The 24,589-nt window shown below is 48.0% G+C and overlaps 1 protein-coding gene across 1 annotated transcript in view; it reads right to left on the bottom strand.

The window, feature by feature from the left end:
* Positions 1-6,640: 6,640 nt before the first annotated feature.
* SCAF8 (SR-related CTD associated factor 8) overlaps positions 6,641-24,589 on the bottom strand; it is a 164,585-nt gene continuing 146,636 nt past the window's right edge. The window contains exons 21-22 of the transcript XR_016511664.1: positions 11,654-11,730; positions 6,641-6,782 (exon numbers count right to left, since the gene is read on the bottom strand). The gene's annotated coding sequence lies outside the window, so the exon portion shown is untranslated. The remainder of the gene's footprint in view (positions 6,783-11,653; positions 11,731-24,589) is intronic.

The following is a 24,589-nucleotide window of genomic DNA, read 5'->3' as shown; positions in this document are numbered from 1 at the left end:
GTACCAAGAACTTCATAATGGGGAAAAGACGTGAAAGATTCCTATTAAAGCAAGAGAAAAATCTTGCTTGGAAGCCCAAGTTTCCAATTCTTTGACTGAGGCTTTGTTTGAAAGTCTGGCCCATGGGTTCCCAACCTGTGAGCTGAAACATGTTTCTGTGACATTTTCACAAAAAGAGTGTGAAGATGCAGCTAGAAGCCGCTGCATCTTCTCTGTGCTGAAACACCACATATTCATCTATTTCTCCTGTGTCAAGTAACAAATGTGCCAGGCATAGCACAGTCCTAGAAATACGAAGACCTGGTTGCTGTCTTAGAGGAAATTCCAGTCTAGACTCCCACGAGCACTAGGCTGATCACACTCCAGACCATTCTGAGAGCTGAGGGGTGTGGCTGGGGGGGAGGCAGGGGGCTACTCCTGTCACCCAAGAGGAAAGCAAAGAAGCCCACCCTGGGGGCTCGGAGTCACCCCTTCTCCACCAGCCTGGTGGCTTTTGAACAGATGCAGCCCCGGCTTGATGCCCAAGTGGCACGTCTCTATCTGAAGGTGTGTTTGAATCACAGGACACGAGGATACTTTGTAAAATGTCACCTTAAGTCATAACCTCAGTCAAAGGGAAACAAAAGTATGTTGCATTTCAAAGCTTCATTCTGCAATTCAACCTCCATCTCGCAGCTCTGTGTGCTGATTACTCCCCAAAATACATACAGACATGACGTAAGTGAAAGGGACAAATGTGGCTCTTGAAGTCGGTGGCTGCGGAAAGACAGTGACAAGGAAAGGAGACATTAGGGGTAGTGAATATTCCAGACACTAAGAGGACGCGCCAAAGGCCTGCATTTAGCTTCTCTGCTCACGTCGTTGCTAAAGGGATGCCCTTGGCTATGGGACCGCGAGGTGCCTGTCCCAATCAACTGCGGGCTGTGTCATGTGAAAGCGGTCCGCACTTTGCACAGCCGCCAAGGAGGGTGAATGTCCATTTCCAGGGAGGGGGCAGAGACTGCATAAGTGCATTACGATCAGGCTCTCTGGAGTCAAATGGAGCCGCCAGGAATCCTGCTTCCGTTACTTTCTAGCGGTTGACTTGGGGCAAATAACTTCATCCTCCTCTGGCCTCAGTTTCCTTGTGCGTCTAGGGGGACAGTCCTCGGCGTGGGGCTGTGGCGAAGAGTTACATACTTGTGTGGAGCACACTGCCCTGTGACAGGCACGCATTCATTTTATATGTTAGCATCATTACTGTTTAGGTAGCGAATCTCCAAAATGATCACTGGTGTTACATGTCATTTTTGATAGGGAATCTTAAGAATTCTCAGGGGACTTATTTTCTATATAAAAATAAACAGGCCTGCATCAGCTTCGGCAAACTGCGCTGCACAGCGGGGCGTGGAGGAGCCCAGCCCCCAGATTTCTCTGTGGGAGTGTGAAGCGTTCACAAGAATCAAATGCAGCTCTGCTCCGAACACCAATAACATCTCCCACACACGTTTTTACACTTTCTCCAGCGGTCTAGGCTTCGCCTCGTTGGGAAAGGCTTCCTTGATTGTAAGAAGTCAGCCAGGTACCACACAGTGAGCAGGCGGCAGAAAGGGGCAGTCAGGGTTTCCACCGCACAGGAAATTTACTCACAGGGCTGCAACCAGAGACAGGAAACATGAGTAATGAGGAGCGCGGGGCGCCCCGTGAGGAGGCTCTGGTACCCCCGCGTCTCCCCGCCCGGGGAGGCTGAAAGCGACGTTTTGTTCCCGCGGTGGCGTTCCCTCCTCGCAGACACAACAGCTTGTCTCATGAAGTCATTATGAGTTCCCGTTTCTGCCGCCCTTCTGGGGAGAATGCTGCCCTCCGGAGGGGGCCGTCTCCCTCCTCTCTCCGTGGCACGTCTGGGTCAGTTTGCCATTGAACTCTGGGTGTCACTGTACCCAAACAATGGAGTGAGAACCAGGTTTCCGCTGTTGTAACTTGGTGATCGCTGCCCATGAGGCTCTCCGTGATGGGGGGGCTACGTGTCTTTTAAACACGCCAGGAGGAGGAAGGGTACCGCATGCCTGCCCCTCGCACGCATGAGGACAGGGCAGGGAGCCGACCGACGCTCGCCAGGGGCCTCTTCGTACGAAACGGGGCAGGCTCTGTCCATGTCTCCTCTGGGGGAGAAAAACGTTAGCTTGCATAATGCTCATGGCGACTGTCTGTAAACTTAATTAAAAACACAGTCAAATCATGAAAGGAACAATAGTTGATCAGAGCAACCTCATGACAGAGTTCTCTCCTGAGTATAAAATTGATTATGTAGATAAATCCGGATACCTTTTCTTCCCCGAAATCCAGGATACAGGTGGAAACTCAGGAATCCAGATAACCTCTTCGTCAGCTCTGTCTGTCAACGATAAAGCAAGGAGAGCTTTTGAAATACGATAACCCTCTAGTGGCTTCTGTCATTGAAAACATTCCAATATAATTAGGGGGAAAGTTAGTGTGATGTATCTTTTCAAAGGAAGGTCCCCACCTGTTATCCTCTGAAAGTTACTTACAAATATAGCAAATAAATCAGGGCACGTTATTACCTGGGATAAAGTAGGTGTTATAGAATGAGCATAAGCATCTTTGTTGCTGGAAATTAGAAAACTAAAAAAACAATTCCAGCTCTTTGACCTTGTTCCCAGAGAATATTATTATGGGTAATAGGAAAGGCTAAGGAACAGTTATGGTGGGGTTTTGGGGTTGGGTTTTTTTGTTTGTTTGTTTTTTTACTCGCATGAACAAGAGTGAGATAAGACCGTGTAGGATTTTGTCTTTCAAAAACTTAGGTTTGAAATTTTTTACAAATTGATTTGAGAGAGAGAGAGAAACACGAATGTGAGAGAGAAACTCCTGTAGGTGCCCCGAGGGGGAATCAATCCCGCGACCTTTTGGTGCACGGGATGAGGTTCCAACCCGGCCGGGGAAAGGTTGGAAATTTAAGCAACTAGATATGGCACGAAAGATACTTGTCTTCTTTTTTTTTTTGTCTTTATGTTTTTAAAATATTTTCTACATCATCCTTTCAGAAGCATTTGCCTAGAGTCGGGAGGGTGTCGATAACGGATTCTTTGGGGTAAAGTGTACTGATTTTAGCAGAGGTCAAGGTGTTGGTACCTTTCCAAGTCTCCAGCTCTGTCCTGAAATACAATGGCCACTCCTGAGTGTCCAATAAATGAGTTAATAAATACATGAATGAATGACCTAAAGATGATGAATTCAGCCACCACGTACTAGAAGAAAGAAGAACATTGTTCAACAGAAGGAGGAAAGCAAGAGAAAATAATTAGAATTAGAGTCTGAAAGCATAACTTCCTTAGGACCTGTTTTGTGACTCTAATCCTATTTCTTCTTTCTCTCTTCCTAGAACCTCCCACGGCCAACGTCCACGTGTATGTGAGAGGTCGGCCTGGACAGGAAAGGGTACAAGAATGGCCGTCATGGCAGGGACCTGCTTAGTGTCTCTGTGTTAAATAAAAAGGGGCTTAGAGACCATTCAGGTCAGCCCTTCAATGTGAAGATGAGGAAAGTGAAAAGTCACACGCCTTAATGAAGGTCCTTGGCACAAGCAGCTAAACAGAAATGACATCGCATCATTATTTATTGCTTCTGGGGGGGGCGGGGCTATGTGATCCCAAATAAAACTTATCAACTTATCATACAACAGCCTGATATCGGAAGCCCACCCCCAAACACTGGATTGGGTTTGTGGAGTTTGACCAAGTAATGGGTTGCTTTTGCATTGATTTTGACAAGAACATGCTGAAGATAATGCTTTTCATTTCTATTTTTCACAAAAATGACTGGGGGCAGTGCCCAGTTATAGAATCTGAATGTTTACAAACCTCAGCGGGGGGTTTGGATGCACAGTGTGTGCTGAGAAACAAATGCTTAGCCCGGCCCCAGCCCCAGCGCCGCGTCCCGGCAGCACAGCTGGAAGTGCAGCCACTGGCTGACGTGAACTCAGACGTGTGCAGGTAACGTGTGCATCGTGCCCTGCAGAACGCTGCTGCGTCCTCGATGCTTGAAACAGATCTTCAATTACATAGGCTTACTGGTGACAAGTGCTGTGTGCAGAATCGTTTGTTTCCCTTACCTATTTGACACTTTATGAAAGTCAAGTGCACTTCTCAAGACAAGCTACATGCCATGCTCTTAACATGATGCAAAGACCAAGGGAGCACCCCAAAGACTTAAGAAACTCCATGACAGAAGGATCGGGAGGGCCGAGTTTGGCACTCAGCTGTATCCCTAGCACCCACATTTGCTTTGCACATCGTAGGCGCATGATAATAGGTGCTTACAAATGAATCTAACACAAAGGGATATGAAATAGTATGAACATTTGGATTATGTGCCTCTGTATTAAGTAAATGCTAAATAGCTATAACTGTAAAGTTGATTCCTCCTTCGGAAAATAATAACTCAAATGTTTAAGAACGATCAACTACAAGTCTGGGAGGAGCTGGACGGCAAGAAATCCAATACTTGGGAGGAAATCTGACCCTTCTTCCGAGGACGAGTCTACGTTTCTGATTCCCTAAAGTTTCCATTACTCTAAACCACAAATTTCTGCATGGCTCGGTGTATTTTAATTAAACTCCAAGGATGAACACAGACTTTCCGACTTCCCACCGGTTTGTACCATTATGCTTCAGAGTAGGGTTTAAAGAAAATAGTCCGAAGGGCATGATACTCGCCAGCTCACCGGACGCTCGCATGGCCCTCGCACAGAACAGACCCGCAGGGCAGCGGTGGGAGAAAGGGCCTGTGCATACGGGCGGCACTTAACGATGGCCGTCGGCCTTTCGGGATGGGCAGCTGGGTCCTCCATTGGCCTCTTTTGTGTCCACAGAGTAAAGCTCTGCCTGTGTGACTCAGGCTGTGAAAATGCTGAGCTTGGCACCTGGCGCGGATACTTCCCCGCACGGGCCCCAGCAGCAGCCCAGGGCGATGTAAAGGCCAGCACTTGCATCCCTGCCCCGGTGTCATCTGTAATGGTCCCCGGGGCCCCGGCCAAGGGCCACAGTGGGAGGTGGAGGCTGGGGGGGGGGAGAGCTGTGTCCGGAGCTCAACTCTGCTCCTGGGGGCAGCAAAGGAGCCTGGGCGGGGCTGAGGACAGGCAGATTTACTCTCCCCTCCCTCCCTCCCTTCCTTCCTTCCTTCCTTCCTTCCCTCCTTCCTTCCCTCTTTCCTTCCTCCCTCTCTTCCTCCCTTCCTCCCTCCCTCCCTCTCTCCCTCTGTCCTTCTCCTCTGGGTCTCATGTAAAAATAAAAGGATCAAAAAACCTCAAAGAACCATTCAACTAGCAGAGATTTCTGGGGACAGCATTGGCCTTTGCCCAAGTCTGTCACTCTCTCCAACTCAGCGCCTAGTTATTATGAAAAAGAACGAAGAAACAAAGGGAAAAACACATAAGTAAGCCTCATAGGGTAGCTGCCATTGCGCTTTAATCTGAAAAACAGCACCTGCCCATAGCCGGCATAGTCTATGCAAGTTATGTGCAGGTCACGTGACCCGCAGTATCCGGCAGTATTCTTGGCCACTGCATAACCCAAAGAGGTTGGCAGGACAGTCTTGGTTCAGGCCACTGAGCCATATTATACTTGTAATATATGCTATAAACGATTTGGACTCTGAACACAATTATGACATTCATCGAGTCTGCCAACTTTATCACGTAAATAATAAAAATGTGTATTTTTATATAGTAAACAATACAATTTCTGAGACAATCCTCTCTTAAAGTGGACTAAGAAATTAATTTTCAGTCTGCACCCATTTATTTCACAAAGAAGAGTGTATACCAGCTAAGGGTCCCCGTGACGGCTCGGTCCCCACAGATGCACCTGAGATCTGCGTACCTGCATTCCAGCCATGGGGCCATAAACTTCAAGTCCAGGAAGCGAGCTGATGGATATCTTCATGTCACTCCTCTGTTCCCAAACTCCCAGGTCAGCACTTGCTGGTGAGCTGACAGGCGCCAGGCTCGCTGCCATGGCAGTGTCTCCAAATCTTCCTGCTCCTGAGAGTCCGTCATCCCAATCGCCCTTGGCATCCCGGCTCCACTGTCTGTGAATAGGTGCGCTGATCTGCGGCAGCTTCTTCCAGGTGCACAGTCCAGGAAATTGTCATCTGAAGGATTCCCGTGCATGTCCTGAGCCCCACGGGGCACTGCAAAGATGGACGCTTTGCTCGCAAACGTCGTATTCATCAACATTCATTTAAGGTCATCGGAGTTGGCAGTCAGACGCATTCTCCTCAACAAGCAGCCAACTTTTCTTCCATTAAACCTCTGGGAGAATGCGTTACCCACTTCTGGGAAATACCACTTGCAAGGAGCTGAGCTGCCGTAGGTTTAGGAACTTAGCGATGTAGGCTGCCGGCCTCGGACGCCTTCAGCCCATGTGCACACCTGTGGTCAGCGAGTCAGACCGACAACGGAGGCTTCCACCGCAGTCTCTGCCCAACCACGACCGCGAAGTGGGCTCAGGACACGCAGCCGTGGGGCCATCCTGGAAGGAGGACTGAGAGGCAGTGCAGGGACAGAGGGCAGGGGCAGGGTCTGTGCTCAGAGACGCACGTGAAAGGAAGAGGAAGCCTGGACCGCGAGCGCTTGGAGATCCTAATCCAGCCGAGGAGAGCAGATGGCACCCATCACAGTGTAAGGAACACTGCTGAGCAGCAGGTGACCATCTCCCTAAACATGGGACAGGAGAGGTGAGCATGTTGGCAGGAGCAGGGAAGGTGCTGCGGAGGCCCAGGACCTACAGAGGGAGAGGAAGGGGGTCGCGAGGGAAGGATGGATTCTTGAAGCTGAGGTCATGATGCAACACGGAGTGCCCGGCAAGTCCAGCCAGGGGCTGGCCTATGCTCCCCCAGGCTGGCCAGAACCCCGGAGGCTTCCGAAGAAGGGAGGACTAGTTAACGAGGACTAGTGCAGCAGCCTGGCCACAGTGGTGCCATCAGCACACTGTCGTCACCGCCCAGGTCCAGTGTCAAGCGCGGCACGTATGCCCAGGCGAGCTTGAGTGGGTATTTTATATATATTAAATAAACAGACTCCTTTAACATAAAATGTACATGCTACACACTGAACTGTGACACCCCAATTTATATGTGAAGTTCTAAGCCTTAATGGGACTGTACTTGAAGATGAAGACCTGGTATCCCTATAAAAAGAAGAGCCGCATGCCTTTCTCTGTCTTACAAAAACATATCTCCGTAGGCACATCCCTCTCCCCATCACCCTCCCTCTCCCTCTCCCCCTCCTTCTCCCCCTCTCTCTCTGCACAGAGAAGGTGCCACGTGAGGACACAATGAGAAGGTGGCCACTTACAAGCCAGGAAGAGAGCTCCCACCAGAAACCAACCCCAAGAGCACCTGAATCTTGCACTTCTGACCTCCAGAACTGTGAGAAAATAAGTTTCTGTTCTCTAAGCTGCCCAGTCTGTGGCAACACGAGCAGACTAATATGGTATGTAATACATAACCAAAAATCGGAAGAGTAAATTATTTACACAAAAAAAACTTGAAAAAATTGAGGAACATATGCGAACATCCTTCGTTCATGTGCATGACTGGATGAGTTTGGGGGTGAATGCTCTGGATACTGGGCCCCGAACTGAGAGGGTGGTGAGTGTTAAGTGGTACTTCAGAGAAAAGACAGAAATTCCGTGAGCCCCTGGGTGTAGGAGCCCAGGGAACAAGGCAGGGCTTGGTCAGGTGAGCAGGAGGGAGGGCTTCCTGCAGGAGGCGTGGGAGCAGGACTGGGCAGCCTACAGCAAGCAGCAAGCGGCAGCCTCAGAGAAAGGAGGAGACTGAAACCTGAGAAAAGATATGGCAGCTCTTTTAAAGGAGGTCATTCACGGGCCCAGAACCCGCCTCCCCAAGAATTCGAGAGTTATGGGGAGTCTTCCAAAGGGCTGGATTTAATGGAGTCTGCAAGAACACACCACTGGTGGGGACTGTGTTTGGGGCCACAACTTTGCACCTAGGGAAGCAGAATACTCAGCCGTCACCCCGCATGGAATGGGGGGAGTGATTTGCTGATTGCTAGCCACAGTGGCTATGTGCAGATTGACGGGAAGACAGAGGAAAAAGGCGTAAACAGAGCAAAAAGACAGATTAAGAAATGAGCAAATAAGGCAGCACCTGAAATCAAATCAACAACGTAACTGAAGAGGTAGCAGAATTTATCAAATGGAACATTGCAATATTTAGAGGGTTGGCCTTGCATCTTAAGGGTATGAGGGTCCTGCCACCGTGGAGTCACCTGTGAGCAAAGAAGGGGTGGTAACAAGGAGACCTCTCAACGTCACCTGCCACCAGACTCCCCAGGGCGAGGAGGAACGACTAACTCGCGGACATTATGAACTTCACAACTCAGCGTCTGCCATCTGAAGTCCAGCAAATCAGTCCCTGCTGTAAAACCACCTCTGTGGCATGTGCACCATAGTATTCCTGAGCAAGGCATGGCTTTCCTTTATTTAAAGCAGATGTTCTTCACGGCGCTTTACCGTATAGTGCCAAGGAATAAAAAGCCATATTATAGCTCCAACATCAGGGCTGACTTTCTTTGAAAAGATGCTTGCAATAAACTGAAGTTCCGCAATGCCCTTTTGTGGAAGGATTTAGAAATAGCAGCATTATTAAAGATAGGAAACAGACTTAATACTGAATAAGCAAGTAAATAAAGGAATTCATTGATGGCCAGGGAGATAGCACTTCATGGAGGGTGGAGGCAGAGGCCAGTCTGCAGAAGGCAGATGAAGAAGACAGGGGCTGGGACTATACCTGCGGAGGGAGGCCGTTGGGCTATAGGAAGGAACAGGATTAAGGAGGGCTATCATGATCCTTCCTCCTGAGTGTGTTCATCTAACTCCCAGATGTGAAATATGCACCCCACCCCTCTCCTCCAGGGGACGGGTTCACACAGTACACATTTAAATGGTCCGGATTTCTAGATGCACAGTTCCTCTATGCCCATAGCCCCGCTGAGCCCAGACAAAGAAGCCGACCATGATGATAGTGCCTGCTGCCGGCTGAGCACATGTAGAGGCCACAGGGCGCAAGGCCAGCGCACTGAGCCTTTCTAGGGACTCTGAGGGCTGGTGCTGGTGTCAGGGCTGCAGCTCCAGGAAGGCTCCTGCTATGGTTGGGACTGGGTGCAGAGAGCAGATGCCTGAAGACTCCTAGGGCTGTGAACACAGCAGCCGCATCACAAGATGGGCAATGGTTCTGGGAGCTCCTCACTCTCCCCGCGAGAGGACCACACCTCTGGGTTGACGCAGCTGAGTCCAGTGGGATTGAAGGACTGCCGCTGGGAATGTTGGTGAGTTGGCTACGGGACACAGCCTCTGCCATCGCCTGAGCTAGAGGGTGCTCAGGCTCAGAGGCGCCTGCCCCGGGACTTCCTTCACGCTCTGGAGGACGCTCTGGGGTCCCTCCCCGTGTCTTCACATGGCATGGGTACAGTAGAGGTCCAGGAATGGGAGAGGCTGTAGTCTGAATGGTCATGTCTACCCCAAATTAATAGGTTGAAATCCTAGTCCCCGAGGTGATGGTATTAGGAGGTGAAGCCTTTGGGAGGTGACTGGGTAATGAGAGTGGGGCCCTCATGGATGGGATTACTGTCCTTATAAAAAACAAACAAACAAAAAAACCCAGAGGGCTCTCTTGCCCCTTCTACCACATGAGGGAGGACACAGCAAGAAGGTGCCATCTATGCGTGAGTGTCTTCACCAGACACCAAATCTGCCAGTGCTGTGACCTTGGACTTCTCAGCCTCTGGAACTGTGAGGAATACCTTTGTTATTTATAGGACACTCTGTTTATGGTATTTTTGTTATAGCAGCTCCAGCGGACTAAGATAGGCCTTACAGAAAGCTACAATGTAGCCAGAGCTTTGCAAGTCTCCGAAAGGCCTGTGAGTTTAGAAGCATCTGGGATCAAAACAGCAGTGGGCTCTCTGGCCTGGTGATTCTATTTAGTCAAGAATAATTGCAGAAACCTGTGAGATTTCATGAAGTATTCTTTTTTACATTCAGCTTCCTTCGGCAAACGTTCTAAAACTTCCCGAAAATATCCATTTCTTACAAAGCATTGTTGCAATTTGCATATCCCGAATCCTCAAGGGAAAAGCGCATGGTTGCCTTGAATTTAGTCTTCGGTCAGGTGAGTAGCAAAGGTAGATGATGCTTAGATGGCTCTTATCATGTGACTGGCATGGTCAGCTGTGTTTCAGACACATTAACCCAACACGCACAAACCCTGCCATACAGCACTTTTATTGCCTTCACCTTATAGAGGAAGAAGATAAGAGAAGACAGGGTCCAAGGTAACACAGTCTGTAAGTGACAGAACTGGGATCTGAACCCAGATAGGAGGCTCCAGGGTCGGTGCCCCTGACCACTGTGCATACTGTCTCAAGAATGAGGAAGAGCCTGAAGACCCTGACCTAGAAGAGGGTCCAGGCCAGCAGGAGGGAGGGAAGAGTAAAAATGTAACGTGGACATGATGTCGTGAGTGCAGGGACAGAGGCGCGTGCAGGGACCATGGGCACGTGGCGGAGGCCTGCAGCCCGGTGCCGTGGGTCCCAGAAAGGCTGCCCAGAGGGGCTGAAACATGAGTGGGAGGGCAGAGAGGAGAAGAGGGGGCTGCAAACCATGCCAGACAAAGAACAGCAAGAGCGAGGACACAGAGGGACCCCACAGATGATGGGTCTGAGGTGGAGGCTGAGGAGGGGGTTGGGAAGGGTCACAGAGCCCTTGAAAGCTGGGCTGGGAGGCTGGATGGAATCCAGAGGGAGACAGGAAACCACTGGGGGCGTGGTCAGACATGCCTCACCTTTTCTCCCCGAGGATACATTCACTGATTAGAGAGAAAGAGGAAGGGAGAGGAAGAGAGAGAGAGAAGCATCCCTGTGAGAAAGAAACAATGATCAGTGCCTCCCAAACACACCCTGACCGGGCATCAAACGCACAACCGTTTGAGGTACAAGACAACGGTCCAACCAACTGAGTCAACCCAACCAGGGCTTGCCTCTTTTTTTTTTTTTTTTTGACATGCCTCTTCTTTTACGTGGAAGGTGGCAGCACTAAGGCGGGGGGGGGGGGGGGTGGCGTGAGAGGATCAGGAGGTTAATGTGATGGGTCAGAGAGGAGCAGCTGAGAAAAACGAGTTCGAAAAGAGCACTGATCACATGAATGTCTCTTCCTCTATATGCACACCCGGGTGAGACAGCCCTGCCTCGTACAGCAGCTGCGTAAATGCTCGTTTTGAAAACAACAAAGGTAAGGGAGTCTTGTTAAATATTTGTTGGTGGGAGCTTAGCCTTTGAAGCTGAGCTGCGTGTTATCTGATTTGCTTTTCCATCAGAATCTCTGCAGGGGGCAGTGCCCTGAAGGAGCGAATGAAAAGCTTCCCTATTACAGAGCTGGGGGCAGAAAACTGCACTGATAACCTCCCCACACCAAGCATGTGACTTCTCCTAGACATCTTTTAAAAATCTTAAATGTAACGAACACCAAGGCAGTTAAAGGGCAAGACGTTCCTAACGACCCCGCTAACTTCAGGGCAGCCTGCTCTGGAAGAACCTGTGAAGGCGCGTAGGTACCAAAGAGAACGCACTACTGACCTTCACCTTCATCCTGATGGCCGCCGAGGAAAGGCTTCTGATTCTGCCAGGCTTCGAAGCTCTGGCGTCCTTCCGTCCTGGAAGAAAAAAACAAACAAGTGGGCTCATTACACTACTCACGTAGGAATTGCCAACTCACACCCCATTAAACAAATGCTCACAGTTCACGGACAAGATGAAACACAAATCAGAACAAACTACGGCGCTGATTCACGCAAAAGCTGCATGTCCGAGGCTTAATTTACACAGATCACGGACTGTTCCCTTTGGCCCTTAGGACGGCGGAAGCATCTACGCAGAAGCTGCACGCAACGGTCATGCAGAACAGAGGTTTCAGGGGTGTGGGTGTGATCCAGACTCTGCGCCTGAGGTAAGTGATCTCTTTGGTTAATGCATGCCAGCAAATGTACAGTGAAGGTCTCCAAAGCTCCTGTTTGTGGCCACAGGATTTGGGAGATGGGTGGGATGCTTCTCTTCGTAGATAAGGAGGTGCCATCCAGAGCACCCACGATCTAGCGTCCAGTTAGTTATTGATGGTATCAGAAGTTTACCAAGGAGGGCTCTTTCTGAAATAATATCTCTTACGAAGACTTCTGATTCCTAAAACACTCTACATGTCGTGTTGACTTTAAACTTATCCTATAGTGTGTTTAAATATGGAAGTAATTTTCATTTTTGCAAAGAAATTCTAATAATCAGCTCAAGTCTCAACTCATCATGGAGAAATGAGTTCCACCAGGGTATGACAAAAAGGACTCTCCCCGCGGCCTCCCCCGTTTCAGCCTGTCCCTGAAGGGCAATTTGTCCCTGGCTCCACTGCACCGTGGAAAGTCTTACAGCACTGGCCTGGACTGAGGCCTTAGGCTAATGAAGTTCAAACCTCTCATTACACTTATAAATGCTACACTGCAGGCAGATGGTCAATTAAAGGGAGAGCCAGATCTAGAAAACCCTAAGAAACGTATGTTCACTGAGCATCTGTTGGTGTGAGGGCCTGTGCTCTCTGCTTTAAATGCATGATCTCATGCAGCTCTCCCCACTGCTCACGGGGCGACCGTGGGCACGGAGACTTGGCTGAGTTCTCTAGTCCCACTAACATTTATCTGGGCATCTGCTACATGCAGGCAACAAGGTAGGTGCCCAGCATGCAAAGGAGAAATGGACACACTTTGCTTCCTGCTTACCGTGAGGCTACAGTCTGGTGGGGGGTGGGGGGCCGGGGCAGCTAGGCACATTAATTTGTACTGTGTTGTTCAACCAGAAGCTTGTGACTCCTTAGAAGATCATGAGATTAATTTAATGAGTCTCAATCAGCATCACAAATAAATGAATGAACCAATAAAGTGTAATAGAATAGCACAGAATGGCAAACATCAGTTGCATTCAGTGAAGGCGAGGAAACTCATGTGGATACGTCAATATGCCTCCATCGATCATGTATAAGTCTGTGGGTACTGGTTTGCAATGTACAATATATTTTCTTTTGTAGGTCACAGCGCAGAAGAGTGTGAAAGCTCTCAGTTACACAACAAAGTAACAAGTGCTCTAGTAGAGGTAGATACAAAATGACAAGAGTAAAGAGGAGCGAGTGTCTGCCGACCCATTAGCACCTAGCTCCAGAGTGGAACAATTTCAGTTTCCCACCACCAAGATGAGATGCCTACATTGAATGCTCGTATCTAAGAAGAGTTTAAGAAGGACAGGCATGAAATTTCAGGGACTGGAGAAGGAAATAGTGAGGGTTCCCTCTCTTGCACCCTGGTCGCCTAGAAGCCACAAGTGGTACAATGACCCCAGTCCCGTGTTTGCACAATGAAGCCAGGCTCGAGATGATGGAACCCAAATCTAGCCCTAATCGCTAGAAGTGTGGGAGGTGCTGGTAGCTCTACCAGCACTGGCTAGGTCTGGAAGACAGGACTCAGGAAGCCAGACCTGGGCCCTTTGAAGATCCTTAACTTGAGAGCAGTACCTCCTTTGGGAGGGCAGTTACTATGGTCTCCCTTAGCAGGATAAAATCATTATTAAATTTTCCGTTTTTTTAATGACACTTCCTTCAGACATAGTCAAGATACCACATTTACAGGTTAGATTTGTAACAATCCACCAGACTGCCATATGCAGATATTTTCTCATGTTTTTGAGTAAAGATTCAAATCAATTTATTTGATTTATAAACAGGTCCTATTCATTGTACAGGTGAAGAAGCAGGAAGAGAAGCTAAGGACTTGCTCAGCATCACACAGGGGCAGAACCAGAAGAGAAAATCAGACCCCTATGACGTCAGGTCCTTTGCATTTTAACTTCCAAGCTTGCTTGTGATTTTGGTTGTTGTTTTTTCTTAAAGAACCGTGAGCTGTTTTCTATTCTTTGTCCAAAATATAGATTATACATAATATGATGATTATATATATTATGAGCACATACATCACAGAATCTATGGTATCACAAAATGAAAAGCTAGAGACTTCCGGCCAAGATGGAGGCTTAGACGGACACGCTAAGTCTCCCTCTACAACTAGAGAGGAATACAACTACTTCAAAACAAAGGATAACTAGAAATTCCAGAAAATAAAACTACACGGAAGCCCAACATATGAAGTTATAAACCAGCGGTACCATTTGGGCAGGTAAGAGTTAAAGAGGGCAAAGCTGTTTGCGGAGCGGCGGGCGGCGAGGAATCCCGGCTGCGGTCAAGCCCCTGGCAGTGCGCGACCCCAGCGCTGGGGAGAGCTGCTGCCGCATCGCCTTGAACAGTGAGGCCCAAGGGGGGGGGAGGACGGATCCCGGTCTCCTAGCTGAATAACTGTGTGAATCCATTTTGGACCCCCGCCCCCAAAGAAAGAAAGCACCACAGGGCTGCGAAATAGGTCGCGGACAGGGGCCGGTCGCTGACTTGTGACGCCAAACGGCGCCGGTCGCTGGGTCATTACGAGTACACAGGCACTGCCCCCGACAGCCGGCCCAAGAAAACAAAACGCATCTGTCAAAATGAGGCAGACAACTATAGAAATCCCGGTGACACAGCTCACCAGGCAGCAGATAGAGAACCTGACAGATGAACAGATAAGAAACCTGTCAGAGGCTCAGTTCTGGGCCATTGTTATCAGGTGGCTTACAGAATTCACAAAAGAGCAGGAAAAAGATAAGAAAGAAGCGAAAAACTTTCATAACGAAAGGAACAAAACCGCATACGAGACAGATGGTGAGGAACAAAAATCCAGAGTTCATTTCAACAAACTGGAATATGGAGAAGGAACAAGCAGTCAACCAATGCAGCGAGAGGAAATGGGAAGCAACGATGAGAGGATCAGAAACCTCTGGGACAGCTATAAAAGGCCCAACATAAGAATCATTGGTTTGCCAGAGAATGAGGAAGATGAACTAGAACTTGAAAAATTGAGTGAATATATAATAAAGGAGAACTTCCCAGACTTGGGGAAGGGAATAGACTTGCGGGTCCAGGAAGCAAGGAGAGTTCCCAAGAGACTGGACCCAGGGAGAACCACTCCAAGACACATTATAATCAAAATGTCAAAAATTAAAGATAAAGAGAGAATCTTAAAAGCAGCAAGAGAGAAGAAAAGAATTATGTACAAAGGGGTCCCAATTAGACTATCAGCTGACTTCTCAAGGGAAACCCTACAGGCAAGAAGGGACTGGCAAGAAATATTCAAAGTAATGAAAATCCAAAACCTACAACCACGAATACTCTATCCAGCGAAATTGTCATTCAGAATAGAAGGACAGAGAAAGTGTTTCCAGGACAAAATAAAACTGAAAGAGTTCATTAGATCCAAACCACTGTTATATGAGATGTTAAAGGGACTGGTTTAAAAAACAGAAGCTAAGGAGATGAAACAAAGGCAAACTAAACAGGCAACGAGAGTGGAAAAGGAACTGTGGGTACGGGAAGCATATTGGGGGGAGGTCAATAGGGAGGGGGAATGGGGAAAGGGAGGGAGATGATATAGGAATTGGGGATCAAGGTAGGAGGGAATGGAATAGACGGAGAGAGGTTGGGAGGAACTGTATGCACAACTAATGGACATAATCTAAAAGGGGGGGACAACTGGAGGGAGGGGGGCCACCGGGTGGAGGGGAGCAGAGGGAAGGGAAATTGGCACAAATGTAATATTTTAATCAATAAAACACATTAAATCTGAAAAAAAAAAAAAAAAAAATGAAAAGCTATCCCTGAACGTGATAAAATGATTTTATCTTTTCTATTGCCAGTCTAGATTCAAAAGAAGTTTCTTTTTAAACTCCTTAGCCTTTTAAGTTATGTCTATTTTTAGGTGTTACCATGTTTCAATTCAAATTAGTTGTTACCACATTGTGTTCAGAAGTCTCCAAATTATAGCGAGCAAGAAAAAGTAACTAAAATGAGCGTGTTGTTGGTAGAATTTAATTTAAATACATTAAGTTCTACTTAAAGCTTGTTTAATAGATAAATTATAAAAGGGTGGAGAAAGTATGTACAGTTTTTATAAGTATTATAAGCTATATTAAACATTTTTAAACGAACAGGACTAAAGTTTCAAATCTAGAGACACACAACTGAGGGATAAAACTATTAAAATTAAAATTAAGCACAAGAGAGCACCTCAGACGTGCAGAAGAGCGGGCCCTTCCAGGGGAAGAGAGGGCTCTGTGATTGGAGCGGGGCCCACAGAAGGGGTGGGAACAAAGTTCTAGCTCTTGGCTTGGATGGCGTCCTCCTTACAGTAAATTCACTACGTTCTATACTTGATTTGTGTGGCTTTCCATATCTGTGGAGGGCTCTTTTCCTTTTAAACTAAAGAGATTCTCATTAAAAAAAAACTCATTTCTTTGGAATAGAGAACTAGCAATACAATGACCAGTCGTTATTTCCAGGTCTAGGAGGACAAAAAGAATGACAATCAGAGCCCGCGTTCCCCTCACTTGCCACCCAAACGCGCTGCGCAGGGCTGGGGGAGGGGCTGTGTGTGTCAACCACCGAGGGGTCCCGGGTAGTCTCTGGCTCCCTCTGGCTAAGAATGTGTTTAAATGGTTTCCATGGCAAATAAGCCTATCGTGCCACCAGATGGAGGTTTTACGAGCTTTGGAACTCAATTTTAAAATGTATGATTATCCAAAATGCACACATTCTTCAGCTTTATTTCTTGCTTCTAGCTTTTAATTAAGTTCAGAACAGCTCAAAATGTCCTCCCCGAACAGAACTAGTCCAGATAAACCCCAGGGGAATTCTGATCCCCAAACCAGGGCCAGCCATCAGTCTCCTGCAGCCTCCCTGGGACTGCGCCCCGCGGGCCCTGGCAGAGGCCACCCCTGCGTCTCCGGGCCTCACTCCTCGGTCGGGCGAGGGAAAAAACACCGTAGAGGACCCAAGCCGCCGTCACGCAATTCCAGCCCTCCGGAGCCTAACTTCGCTCCTTTTTCTTAGCTGAATAAAATACTCGCCCTTCTCTGTTTATTTGCACAGGGGGTTGTTTAACAGAGGCGCACAAAGAGGGAAAGGAAAGCCACAGCCACGTGGGCCAGAGTGCGTTCCAATCACAACAAACACACCCAAAGAGGGAGGAAGATGGTAAGCGATATATTTCCTTTCTGACATTCTTTAACATAAGTGCAGGGCCCTGGAGGAGGAGGCAGCCCGGACAAGCTGCCCCTCGCTGAAAAAGTGCGGAGAAGCAGCGAGCCTGGGGCGCGACCTGCTCTCTGCCCAGACCGCAGTGGGGCGACCGGGCCCAGGGGCCCGAGGAACGGCAGAGTGTCTACAATGCATTTGTCGGCGCTGGCCGTGGGACACGCAAGAGGATGCTCATCTCTGTCACATCCTGCAGAGCCTCCATATCCTCCGAGCTGCGTCTCAGGCCACCGAGAAACGCTGTGATGGGTTCTGAAGCCCCAGCCACATGGGGCCACCGCTGGGAGCAAGCCAGGCCTACATTCTGGGCTGCCACATTTTGAAGCTATTTCCCCTGAAGCGTGTGGGCAAAATCCACATATATTTTAAAGCAACACAGGATTGTTGTGAAAGAATATAAGGGACCATATTTCTTCATCTGCTTCTGCCAGTCCATCCCTTCTGATGGCTAAATCCATGTGTCAGTCTGCATTACTCACTGAGGACAAGACACAGAAACACAGAGCACCATGGCAGGGAACGCTTTACACACTCAGAAGCCTTGAAACATAACCACCATCAAAAAACTGGGCTCTCCCATCACTGTCAAGAAGAGAGTATAAGAGCATCATCTCTCAAGTCCTTTGAAAGGAGGAAGACTCTTATTTGCAACATGAAGAAACACGCCCTACCCAACACACATCTAACACTCATGACCTGGCCACAGAAGGACCCCTGTCACATGATTAAACTTTGCAAGCCTATCCAATTCCCATCCTGAGCACCTTCATTTGTTGTTAAGAGCCACAGTCCATGAGCACATTGGGCTGAATGGAGAAGAGGGCCATACAGTAGTTTTATGGGGTAACACTGCTATTAGGAGTGCTGCCCCCTAGAGTTGGGCAGTGTACAACCTGTGGGGCCACCTGTGATGTCATATTCATAACATCAGAATCTACTCTTTACTTGTGTGTTTGCATATTCTGTATATTATAAAAGTAACAGGTATATTCTATATTCTATATACTCATAAATCAGTTCTTTCTATCATATGTCTGTATAAATCTTATTGGTTAGTTAATTCTTATATTTGCTAAGATTCTAAAGCAGCATCAGTAAGTTCATTACATTGAGTGCCCAAGTCTTAGGATCTCTTTCCCTCTTCATATCTGAGTATAAACCTACTTCAAAATCAGACTCAGTTTCACTTGAGTCAATGAGTGATCTTTGATCTCCCCCTCCCCACCACCTCCCATTTCATTGGTCACCAAAAATTGGGCGGGATTCTCATTGCACCTTAGAACTATCTCTCGTCTCTATCCTCTTGGGCCTTTCTAACACCTCCTCTGGACCATTACAGGAGTTTTCTAACCGGCCTTCCAACTCCCAGTTTCTCCCAAACCAGTCAGTCTATCACATTATAGCCAGAATTACTTCCTCAGACACTGATAAGGTTAGATCATGCCTCCTTTTCAGAACCTTTAATGGCTCGATATTCCCAGAGAGATGGAACTGGGTAGGACCAGTTTACAGTCCAATCAGCTCATCAGTCTGGGCTAAAATGACAGCTACTACCAGCCAGCATCCATCCGTGCCTCTGTTCAACGAACATCCATTTTGCCCTCTTAAAAATGGGTGGATTCAGGAAGAATAAAGGAAGACTAACCCGTTCCCAGATCTCAGCGGGCAAGCACTTTGGCAGGAGATACGGGCATGTCAATAAATGCATATAATGGACCGTGGGGACTGCAGTTCGGCCCCAATCTGGTGCATCGGTCTCACATTGCGTGAATGCCCATCCACCCGTTTCTCCTGTATTCGTTCCAGCCATGTTGAATTGTTTGCTGTCCCAGAATGCACCAGGTCCTTGATCCCTGCATATTTTATCTCCAGCTTTTGGAATGCCCTCCCGGCGGCTCTACCCAGTGAGTCCCTATCCATCCTTCAACACTTTGCCCAACACCCCGACTTCCGTGAGGCCTTTCCCAACCCTCCCAGGCGTAATTATGTGCTCCATTTTCAGGGCTGCCTAGTCTTGGTTTATGCTTTGCTGTTTCAAGTTCTTACACTGCACCGCAGTCAACTGTTTCAAGCCTGTGCTTTCTGCTGGACTTTAAGGAGTCAGGGCACACACCTGGATTAGGAACTAAAAGCAGAGGGGTCAAGGTCAGCAAGGGAAAACCAGCCTCCCCCTCCCCCCCCAGCAAAGTCACTTAGTTCATTAATTAGCCTGTAACTCCCTCTGGGTTAAAATGGGTGACTTTCTCAAGAAAATCATTGAGCCAAAGTCCAAAGCGTGTATCTCTGCAGATTAGCGTCTGCACGTGAATGTTCAAAAACACCAAGAGACAGGGTGACGTGGACAGACATTTGCCACCACTGTGGCCACCATCCAGGTCGGCCGAGGGGCTGAAGGACAGAGGGAATTGGTTGCCTGCCGCTCCCCCAGCCAAAGGCAGCAGAGGAGGGAGTGTGGTTTCTTCCCCACGCACTGGGACCCTGCAGCTCACTCCCAACCTCCACAACCCTGGGGGTTCCCAGTCCCTCTGTCCCCCTTTATCAGGGGCACTGGGGGAGAACCATCCTTTCGTTCAGCTCCCAGCGCTCCCTTCCCCCGACCAAGGCACCATTATGGCTTTCCCAATCCTTAAAACAATCTGAAGCAATTGCAGGACAGGCTCCAGACTCCCGGATGTCACTGCCGCTCCTTATTACAGTAACCCCATCCTCTGTCCTCTGGGAGGCCACAGCAGGCCGCCCGGTTTGCAGGGCCTGCCATTTGGCCGGGCTTTCTCTCCTGCAGCCTTCAGGCAAACCTCAGTGAAGTCAGCTCTGGGGAGGATAGCTTCACTTCACAAAACAGAAAGCTGGAATCCAGAGTGGCTTACCCAAGAGCTATTCGGTAAGTACAGCCGATCTGGTAAGCTGTGAAGAAAACCAAAGTTATGCTGTTGACGTTTGAGAAAAGCACTTCCCAGAGCCTGTGCAACCACAGCCCACGGGAAGCAAACTTCGCTCCCTGTTTCTTCTCTGGAATGAAGTAAACAGCACCACTTTTAAATGCATTATGTAAAATTAACTTCAGAGACGCAAGGAGCACAGCCGAATCAAGTCCCGTTAGGAAAGAAAAAAAAAAAAAGTTTCAAAACTATGGACCCTACAGCCCTCCAGGCTGAATGCATATTTGTCCAGAGAGCAATTTGGTCTTTCAGGGACCACCCTGCCCAGGGCTGGGAAGGACAGGGAGAGCAAGGTGCAAGCTTCAGCATAAGCTTCAGCTTCAAAAGGAGCATAATCACTGTTTCTGTAAACTGTCCCCTCCAGATAAACAACTGGGCCCCCAGCTGAAGATGAGTCATGTCCCACCCCCAGAGCTCCCCCAAACCACACACCCCTCTCACATCCTAACCTCAGCCAGGGCCCTTTATAAAAGGGCTTGTGTTTAACTTTATTCTATTTAATTCCAGCGCTTTCTTCCAGTACCCAATCTGTGCGTAATTAAAATCACATTGCAGCAAACGCTGAATGGTATGCTAAGTTTTACCATATGTATACAATTGCCTGGCTGCAGAATCTGGCATGTGTGCAGTGATCCATTACGAGGGGCGAGCCTGGCTTATTTTGGAGTATTCGCTATGTGTTTTGGATCGGGTCTGTTTCTTACTTCTCCTAATGCTGTTCGTGATGCTTAACCCTTTGTCAGCGGTCACCGCGACGGGTTCCTGCAAGTCCACAATGACCCTACTGCACCCTGGCTCAGAAACCATCGAGCTTAGGGAGGGAGGCTCCTTTGAAGACTTCCTGCTTTCTGAACCCAAATTAGCTTTCCCAGTCTTGACAGACAAAGGCTGAGCAGATACCATCAGAGCCCCCGGATCCAGGGGAACGGAATGGAGAAAATGCCGACGGGTCATCGCTTCCCAATCCTAAAGGCAGACAGAGGGCCGCCTCCTTGAAGCCTGAAAGAGGGAATTTTAGGACCAGAGGAGGAAATGCTGTACTACTGTAGATAATAAAAATATGAAACGTTTGTCCCAAGAGGCAGCAGATAAAATGTAAAGGGATTCATGAAGGAGTTAGCAAAGGGCACGCTGACAGATGCACCTCTGGGGAACATTCCTGACCTTCTGAGACTGCGGAGAGAGGGGAAGCGTGCGGTTCTGCCTTATCACGCGTGCCCTCCCCCCCGCCCCCTGCACAGCCACAGGAATCCCGAGGCCTTTGTCAGAGGAAGAATTCTAGGCTGGCCGGGCCTCCGGTCTGACTCTGGGTCCCTGTACTCAGACCCGATATAATTTGTAGTTTGTAGAGCCAGGAGGCTGCAATTTTGCTTTAAGACATACTTCAGTAAAGATTTCAGAATGAGTTGAAGTCTCTCTTAACATGTGACATGAAGAAACACATGTTCTTAATCTGTGGGTCTGAAATTGTTTTAGAATCACATCAATGACACACATCCTCAAAAGGGGGCCCAGGCCACCCACCCTCACACGCGGGGGGCAGAGGAGCAATACAGGATAATACTGCTTTCCAGCTTCACGTCTTACAATAGGTCGGTTCCGAAAATTCTTTTAAAAGGGGGCTTTCATTGGGAATGAAATAATATCAAAATTTAAAAAAATTAAAAAGGAGCTTCGGAATCCTGAGAGTATTAGTTTGGTGCCGGAGGCAGGAGCCAGGCTAAGCCGCTCAGGGGGCAGTGAAGGCAGAGGTATCCGCACCCCCAGGAAAGGGAGCCAGGAAAGAAATGCCTTCTGATTTCTCCATCAGATCCGGTTACCAGACAAGAACTCAGATCCTTGGTTCTCAGGACCGAATACGAAACTGCGGAACATTAAGACTAGAAAACCGTCAAAGGAAGCTCAAGGACTCATTCCTTAAAAGAGGTACTGGGGGACGTTTGCAGATAGCTTTAACGACAGAACGTTGCCTATCGAAAGCTTGGGTACACGGTAAAGAATGAAAAACATAATAGCTGACCAGCCTAGCGAAAAGGAAAAAAAAAAAAGGAAAGTAGGAACAACAGCCTGAAATTAAGGGAAAGAAAAATGGGCGATGAGAAGGCCTAACCAGGAGGAAAGACTTTCAGGTGGTAAATAAGACCAGGAAAAAGGATTGTCTCCCAACGATGCTGCTGTCTGTGAAGACTCTCCCCTGCACAGATGTGTTCTCTTCACGCAGCTGCAGGGGGCGGCAGGAGAGACTCACTCGGACGCCAAGGTGACACATTTAACAACTAGTGACCTCCTTGACTCAAGCCTTATGGTCTTTTTCCACTAAAATGCCATGATTATTGACTGGTTAAACAATTTGAAGGAAAAAAGTAGAAAAGAAAAAAAAAAGTTTCCCACCTTTTTCTCCTTTCTTGCATTTATTATACAGGGGTGGGCAAAAGTAGGTTTACAGTTGTGAGTTCATGAAATGGTTCATTCTTGTATTTTTATTAATTATTGTGTTACTTATTTGTATTACAACTGTAGACCTACTTTCCCCTGCCCTTGTGTATAAGTGAATGGGCTCCAGATGTCTCTCTCTCCATTGAAGGATGTGACTGAATCATTACAGGAGAAGTAACTCATTTAGAGGATTTACTGGATTATTTCTGAAATGATACCATAACCCTCCCCCAACCCCCTACCCCACTGATTATCTAAGCAGCGATCCAAGTTAGGGGGAAATGGTAGGGCCTTTCAGGAACCTGGAGTGAAAAGTCCTTTCGTGTTCTAACAAAATAGGAAAATGCCATATTCTGTGTGGGACCTGCCACAGGGACCCTCGAGGATTTCAGGGACACACATGGGTTTCCTTTGGTATCAGGCAGAATTACTAACCTATCAGAAGCCAGATGGGAAGAACAATAGACGCAAAATGTACTGTATGAAAGAAACAATTACTGCAATGATCCCAATCTGGATTCTAAAAATAAAAGAATTGACTTGGGACCCTAGTGTCTCAGGGCAGAGTGAGTCACGGAGGAGCCGATCTTATCTCTTTTCCATGGACTAATCTCTGATGTTTTTCTGCCTTTCTCCTGCTCTGGGTGGGATTTTATGTGATATGTCACTGGCCTGTAGATTTCAAAAGCTCACTGGCAACCAGCTCCCTGTGTATTCAATACATTTTAGAACTTCGTTCCCTTGCCCAACAGGATATAATACATAATTTCATCTTGGATATTTCCTCCCAACCACTCAACACGCACATGCCTTTAATTTGGTTTCTTGGCCTGACCTAAGCCAGTGTGCCCTCTGCCACCTATGACATAGCGTCGTGTGGTAGTGGATCTATTTTCAGGCTCTTCGTAAAGTTTAGAAAATAAGGGAATACAGCTTAAATGGAACTCAGAGTTTTCTGAGGGAAAAGTCCTTTTTTCATGTTCTTCACTTAGAAATAAGAATTGCTTTCAGACCAGTCCAGTGTCCAGTCTCCATAGCCACACGCATCTTAACTGACACAGAAGCATTAAGCTGCTTTCACCGAAATAACTGCTCTGTATTATCATCCTGGTAGAGTATCTGCGATTTTTGAATCCATTGTTTCTTCAGGCTGGAAAACCCACAGGAAACTGAAAAATTCCCTTCTCAGGAGATGGTCAGGCTGAGAATTGGTAAGTGACAGGGTGAGCAGAGCCCAGGGAGTAGGGCCACCCCTCGTGCTGCAATAGTTCCGTTAAGCACCTCTTAGCTCAACCCACTCTGGCCTTGAAGCAGGGGCTGTAAGATAACGAAGGGCCTTTGATTTCAAGTGTCACTTAGCTGTATAGGTAAAACGCTAATCTCAAACTCAAGGGCTCATCGATATAATCAAACCCGGAGCACAAGGGCGCTTGAAGGAGCCAAATGCTCCTTGGAGCAAGGGGCCTCGCCTTATTTGGGCAGAATCAATAGACTCTGTTCACTAGAAACTCATCCTGTCTAGACTACAGGGCCGCCTCAAGCATGCAAGTGAAGGGGAAACCCTCTGCTGCTCCCTTGCCAAAGTCAAGGCCTCAGGTTCTCTCACAGCAATTAGAATCCAATCTCAAGACGTCCTTCAGGTAACAAAGGAGGCTGAGGCAGCTGCTTCTTCATTAACCAAGAAAAGTAAATAGAAACGCGCCCAGGGCAGAGCACCCGTTGGCTGACACCAGCTCAGTCCCGGTGGATGGCCAATCGAGATGAACGGGAATGCCTTTTTCTCTAGTTTTGTCTGTTACTAACAGACAGACGTTAAAGTCTCCAACTATGATTGTAGATTTGCCTGTCACTCCCTTAAATCCTGTCAATATTTGCTTCATGTCTTTTAAGCTCTTTTACTAAACACATACAGATTGATAATTGTTATGAATG

The sequence above is a fragment of the Furipterus horrens genome, unplaced genomic scaffold (assembly GCF_987537825.1).
Source record: "Furipterus horrens unplaced genomic scaffold, mFurHor1.1.pri manual_scaffold_6, whole genome shotgun sequence".
NCBI classification, from domain to species: domain Eukaryota; kingdom Metazoa; phylum Chordata; class Mammalia; order Chiroptera; family Furipteridae; genus Furipterus; species Furipterus horrens.
The sequence above is the reverse complement of the archived record's forward strand: the minus strand, read 5'-3'. Positions and strand labels throughout refer to the sequence as shown.